Below are 6,758 nucleotides of genomic sequence, written 5' to 3'. Positions count from 1 at the left end.
ACTGTTTGAATGCCCTCAGTCCCAGGACATGATAATCAGGGGAGACCATGTCTAATCTTGAATCAATTCCCTGTTCCAAAAAAGGTGCCAACACCCCAGGGACTGGACTCTGAAAATACCATGCTGGCCATTCCCAAGTCCCTATTCTATGCCCCACAATATATTAGAAGGGCAGGGGAAGGTCAGAGGGTAGTGGCTTGTGTTCTGTGGAAGTAAAAAACCATAGTTCATATTAAGCATTGATAAAACCCAATGACTGGGACCGCAGATCTGTTGAGAGGTCTCTGCTAGGGACCAAGACGGGGAGGTCCAGAACATCCTCAGCTTGGATGTGGAAAGTCTGGGAGGAGGTAAGTATTCAAGTAATGGGAAAAAGAACACGCCCAGACCTTAATTGTAATTGGATAGCGTTTGAAATTGAAATCAAATCTAACACTGGGTGCCAGTCACAACAAATGCCATGACTTTCTGGTCACTTGGCATCTAAAAAATTTGTCAAAGCATGCCTATCTGGCGAACCAAAAGATCTTGCTAAGAGATGTTTGCCTTCATGAGACAGTACCAAGGGGCTTGGTACCAATGACCATCTAATGTGATTCCTATGGAAACAGAAGCGGGGGGAGGGGTCTTGATTAGCTGGCTTGTTGAGGTTTCATGGAGAAGAAGCACAAGCTCCAAAGTGACTACAGATTCTCTGCAACTGACTCTGACTCAGAGAAAGAGGAGCCAGATTCTCAGTCTAGGGATAGTGAGGGACCAAACCTGACTCATATGACATGCATTAGTCCTGATCATCCTACAGCTGATGGGCAACTCATATACCAGGCAGGGGAATGGAGCTGGTTGGAAAGAAAGGATCATTTTTCATCTTTTAAAGTCTTGATTTATATTTTGACCTCAAACGTATTATCAATGCCTCAGATATAATCTAATAAGTCTTTAAAACCACCTGAAACAAAAGTATACATTTTTTTAAGGCTTCCTCACTTTTTTTCTTTTTTTCTTTTTTTTTTTTTTGAGACAGACTCTTGCTCTGTCACCCAGGCTGGAATGCCACGGTGTGATCTCAGGTCACTGCAACCTCTGCCTCCCAGGCTCAAGCAATTCTCCTGCCTCAGCCTCCCGAGTAGCTGGGACTACAGGCATGTGCCACCACACCGGGGCTAATTTTTTTAATATTTTTAGTAGAGATGGGTTTTCACCATGTTAGCCAGGATTGTCTTGATCTTCTGACCTCATGGATCTACCCGCCTGGGCCTCCCAAAGTGCTGGGATTACAGGTATGAGCCACCACACCTGGGCAAGGCTTCCTCACTTTGTGGCGGTCAGCTTCCCCTGGTCTCCAGTTTTATCTTGACTTAGAGTCCAGAAACTTCATCAGAACACCTGTGCTCATGGACTTCGGCCTTTCTAGATGGAAGCCTTGGGCTCGGCTCCAGATGAGCTGTGCCAGTACACCCAATGCTTGTGATGCCCCAAACAGGACCGTGTGACAATGTATCTCCATCACGCTATAGTGCTGTATAGTACCCCACCATGAGCATCTACATTGGGCCCGGGATTCTTGGCTTTACCCTGCTCGCAGAGGTACTGGGGACAACCTCGTATAGCTGAGCAACCAACTTAAGCGTGGGATCATTATGTGGTGTTTCAGGCAAACTCTCATTGACAGGTATATCGTGGCTCAGTCTTTCTTAGTATTGCATGGCCATAGCCTGGAACAACCCATCCCGAGTTGAAGGTAATCTCATAACTTCTCATCTGACACATCTTTGCCAACTTCCTTCTGTAGTTGTGTTAGCCAGACAAGCACTTCCTGAATTGCACCAGCCAGCCTGTTAACGGCTGTTGCAGAGGACAGGGAAAGGTCTGAAAGTGCACTGCCTGCCAAGTGGCTGGTATGGGCACTTACATTGCTGCACTCTTGGTTACTGTGGATGACGAGCTACAGGCACATGAGCTCAGTGAACTGAGCGTCAGTATAGCCTAACATGTTGGTGAAACTGTGGGTCCAGCTTAGAGTCAGTGGACCCAATACCATTGCCCTGTTGGTAGCGATTTCAGTAGACCTTTTCTGCAACACAAGGTAGCTTTGCGATTAGATCCACACAGTCTTCATAAATCAACTCCCAGTACTTGGTTCTGCCGGCACCCTCTGCATGTGCTCAGCAATTATTTAAGGCTGCCATGGCTGCACTGAGCTCAGACATGGGTGTAGATTGGTGGGAAAATGTCCAAACAGGAAGGCAGAGCTGCCCTCTTTGCCCACTCTCATGAGAGCCAAGATACCTATTCCTCTCTGGGGATCTGCTCAAAATAAGCCAAAATAAGCCCCTGGGTAGGGGTTCTTCCCCACCCTTTAGCCTTGAGTACTGGTTTTTGGAATTGAGGGATGCTAAAGCCTCGGAAACAGATGCCCACATCCAGATCAAGAACTGATGTTTTATACACCAATCCCTTAATGCCTCTCATGCCACCATACATCATGTCTGCAGTGATTTGGCCCACCACCTTGCCATGCTGCTTCCTGAAAGTCTTGTCTGGCCTGCTCCTTAGCTATCAGGTCAGCCAGTATGTCTTTCACCAGGCAGCAAGAACAAGACATGACGCATTGCTGGTTCCCAAGAGCCTGGTGGTCACAGTGGATAAAACTACGGCGAGCGAACTCCACAATCTAGTAGAGAGGGAAGAAGGAGAGAGAGCTGCTGTAGAAACAGCAACCGCCACCGCGGCACCAGAGGCCACCATGGGTAGACAAGGTTGAAAGGCGGCAGCTGAGGGAACACGCAGATGAACCAGCAGCAGGAGGCCAGCCTGGGGTCCTCAGCAAGGCCCTGCCCACTGCCAACTAGGAACTTGTCAATGGTGACTTTCTCATAGTTCTTAGCAGCATGTGGAGTAGAAGATGGAAAAATGTATACCTTCAGAATGCACAGAGCCAATGCATTTTTGAATTACAAATAAATCAACTTAAGACCTATTGCTTCTGACAATGATTTGCAAATTGAGAAAATTCTGGAAAAACAGACATCCAACAAGTTAACAGTGATTATACCTAAGGAAAGGGTCACTGGTGGGGATTTATTTGGATGTTCTTATTTGTCCCCTGTTTCTTATGTCGGCAAATTTTACATAGAATATGCAAAATGATGATCCCAATAATAAAAAAACATTGTGTTTATTCATAAGAGTTAAATAATGTTTGTAGAAAGGAAAAGATGAGAATGTTTTTGGAGAGATTAGGATTTAGATGAAAAATGTTCAACACAGAATACAAAATATGTTTTTTCTCCTGTTGTCTAGCGTTTGTACAGTGAACACATGTTGCTTTTATAATAAATATACATTTTAAGTTTCAACATTATTTAGAAAGATTTTGTAAACAATCTAAAAGAAAATAAACGTGTTTGGTAAATCCATTTCCGAGTTTACAGTTGTGTTGAATAGCCCAGCCAAATGGCACATGACCTGAATCAAACACTTACAAGTGAGTGAGCTTACTTGGCTCACTCACTATTCCAGAAGGGTGACCACATTCTTCTGTGTTACTACAGTGCTGTAAGAGACAAACGTCTTTGAATGGTGTTAAGATTTTTCATTGGTTTTCTTGTGTTCTCAGCAATTTGCGGTCAAGGTCCTTTGATGTGGGTTCACCCCATAATATTTGGATGAATAAAAACCCATGAACATGGAAGGAAAACAGGAATGAATTGAAAAAAATCACATCATTACAGGTAGCCTGTTTCTCCTAAAACAATCATCAAACTAAACCACATGATATGGAAAGGCATTCCTGAATTCTCAGCACAAATAAACTTCTGACTTTTTTCTTGGAGAGGAAAATAATAAAAGTTATGACAATAGGATTATAAATCATTCTACAAGAAGGAGACATGCACGCGAATGTTCATTGCAGCATTGTTTACAATAGCAAAGACCTGGAACCAATCCAAATGCCCATAGATGATAGACTGGACAGGGAAAATGTGGCACATATACACCATGGAATATTATGCAGCCATCAAAAACAATGAGTTTGTGTCCTTTGTAGGGACATGGATGAACCTGGAAACCATCATTCTCAGCAAACTGACAGAAGAGCAGAATATCAAACACCACATGTTCTCACTCATAGGCAGGTGTTGAACAATGAAAACACATGGACACAGGGAGGGGAGCACTACGCACTGAGGTCAGTTGGGGGGAAATGGGGGAGGGACGGTGCGGGGTGGGGAGCTGGGGAGAGATAGCAAGGGGAGAGATGCCAGATGTAGGTGATGGGGAGGAAGGCAGCAAATCACACTGCCACGTGTGTACCTATGCAACAATCTTGCATGTTCTTCACATGTACCCCAAAACCTAAAATGCAGTAAAATAAATAAATGGAAAAAAAAGTTATGACAATATATAAGATGAGAGATCATCTTAGCTTTACATATCTATGTTGACAAGTCTTTTCTTTAAATATTTATTTGCCCAAACACCATTTACCATTTCCTCTCTATAAAATATTATTTAGGCCAGCACAGTGGCTCATACCTGTAATCCCAGCACTGTGGGAGGCCAAGGTGGGCAGATCAGTTGAGGTCAGGAGTTTGAGACCAGCCTGACCAATATGGCAAGACCCCATCTCTACTAAAAATATACAAAAAGTTAGCTGGGCATGGTGGCACATGCCTGCAATCTCAGCTACTTTGGAGGCTGAGGCACAAAAATTGCTTGAACCCAGGAGGCAGAGGTTGCAGTGAGCTGAGACTCTGCCACTGCACTCCAGCCTGTGGCACAGAGCAAGACTGTCTCAAAAATAAATAAATAGATACATACATATTATTTAATTATCAGTTCACTATTTAAGGGATACGATACTGTGTTTTCATTTTGGGGATCATAATTTTATATATTGTTATTCAACTTCACTCATAGTTTAGAGATTTTCTGCATGTTTGAAGGGATACTATGATAGGAAGGGTGAGCTACATATTTTGATTCTGTCATTTAAAAAAATTTGTTTGGTAAGGTGTAGTCAAATGAACTGTAATGACACCTTATTTCCGCAGTGCCTTTCATCTGAAGATCTCAAAACATCCAACATTTTGAACACATTATTAAACCATTCTGACTGTGACAAAAGTACTATATTTTAGAAGTATTTAACTTTTTCCATTCTTTATCCTCCTTAGATTTGTTGGTGCCTTTGGGATTTTCAAAGAAAATTTTGTTCATATTTAATAGAGAGGCAATTTGGGAAAAAAAATATATATATATATATTTGTTTGGTTTTGTTTGAGACAGAGTCTTGCTCTGTCACCCACGCTGGAGTGCAGTGGCCTGATCTCGGCTCACCGCAACCTCTGCTTCTTGGGTTCAAGCGATTCTCTTGTCTCAGCCTCCTGAGTAGCTGGGATTACAGGTGCACACCACCACGTCCAACTAATTTTTGTATTTTTTTTTTAGTAAAGACAGGGTTTTGCTATGTTGGTTGGGCTGGTCTTGAACTCCTGACCTTATGATCTGCCCGCCTCAGCCTCCCAAAGTGCTGGGATTACAGGCGTGAGCCACCACACCCAGCCCAATTTGGAAAATATTTTACAATGTAACTTAGTTTCCACAGTAGCACACAAAGTATATGGGGGAGATATTCTTAGCTCAACCAGTATATGAAAAAAAGAATTAAAACTACCTATAATCCCAGCATTTTGGGAGGCCAAGGCAGGAGGATTGCTTAAGGCCAGAAATTTGAGACCACCCTGAGGCAATATAGCAAGATCTTGTCTCTACAAAAAATAAAATAAAAATTAACTGGGTGTATTGAAACATGCCTGTAGCCCTAAGTCTCAAGAGGCTGAGGTGGGAGGATTGCTTGAGCCCAGGAGTCTGAGGTTACATTCAACTGTGACCACCAGGTCACTGCACTTCAGCCTGGGTGGCAGAGACCCCAACTCTAAAATAAAAATAAAAATAAAAGTACCTGTAATATTTTGAATATCTATTATGCACCAGGCCCTGTGCCAGGCATGCTACATTTGATATCTTAAAACTTCACAAATCCTTCCAGATGGATATAATTATTTTCATACACAGGAGGAAACTATGTGTTCAATGGCTTCAACGACTTAAGAGCCCTAAACTAAAAAACCTGGATTGGAATCCAGCTTTCTCAAGTTACATTTTTTTTTTTTTTAAACACCTGATTACTCCACAGTTAGGTGAATGTGGAGGACAGAGTGAAAGAGGTTTTTATTCAAAATTTCCTTTGTCTCTTTCATTTATTCATCATTCCAACTATTGGTAATTTTTTAGTAAGTTAGATTCAGAAGCAAGAATCAAGAATACTGATAGAATCTTCATGACAGTTTATGTCTATTTTTTTTTATTGCGACAGGGTCTCACTCTGTCACCCAAGTTGAAGTGCAGTGGTGCATTCACAGTTCACTGCAGCCTCAACCTCCTAGGCTCAAGAAATCCTCCTGCCTCAGCCTTCCGAGTAGCTGGGACTACAGGTACGTACCACCACGGCTGGCTAATTTTTGTGGAGATGGGGTTTTACCATCTTGCCCAGGCTAGTCTTGAGCTCTTGGGCTCAAGTGATCCACCTGCCCCAGCCTCCCAAAGTGCTGGGATTACAGGCATGAGCCACCTGGCCTGGTTAACAGTTTCCATCTTTTAAGGGCACAATGTGAATGGTGAGGTGACGTGAAGATGGTGGGTTTATTTAGGTGATTCAAGGTCCCGAGCTTGAATTTCCCAAAGCATACTCC

The 6,758-nt window shown here is 42.9% G+C and overlaps 1 pseudogene; it reads right to left on the bottom strand.

Moving 5' to 3' along the window:
- Positions 1–1,330: 1,330 nt before the first annotated feature.
- Positions 1,331–3,856, bottom strand: LOC116565518 (annotated as a pseudogene).
- Between the last annotated feature and the right edge of the window lie 2,902 nt (positions 3,857–6,758).

The sequence above is a fragment of the Sapajus apella genome, unplaced genomic scaffold (assembly GCF_009761245.1).
Source record: "Sapajus apella isolate SASKATOON/1434 unplaced genomic scaffold, GSC_monkey_1.0 scaffold40, whole genome shotgun sequence".
Classification (NCBI taxonomy): domain Eukaryota; kingdom Metazoa; phylum Chordata; class Mammalia; order Primates; family Cebidae; genus Sapajus; species Sapajus apella.
This window is presented reverse-complemented; position numbering and strand designations above follow the sequence as displayed.